This window comes from Penaeus monodon, chromosome 25, assembly GCF_015228065.2.
Source record: "Penaeus monodon isolate SGIC_2016 chromosome 25, NSTDA_Pmon_1, whole genome shotgun sequence".
NCBI classification, from domain to species: Eukaryota; Metazoa; Arthropoda; class Malacostraca; order Decapoda; family Penaeidae; genus Penaeus; species Penaeus monodon.
This window is the reverse complement of record NC_051410.1, coordinates 39,961,523-39,961,786: the sequence shown is the minus strand read 5'-3', so window position 1 is coordinate 39,961,786 and position 264 is coordinate 39,961,523.

Genomic DNA, 264 nt, shown 5'->3' with positions numbered 1-264 from the left:
TCTCATATGCACATAAATTTCTATCTAAATTCTCCATTTAACAAAATTCGATGAAAGGATTACATTGCAACATACCTTATCAACGTCATCACAGAAAAAAAAGTACTTTCAGCCATTTTTTTTCGCATTTTCTCCCAGTTTCCTTCGTAACCTGTGGTCAAAGTCTAAACATAGAACACAATTTTCATAACGCAATGACTCACGCCTTTGTTCGAATCCTCAGCTCATGGAAAGGGCGCGAAAACACGTACGCAACTTATTATT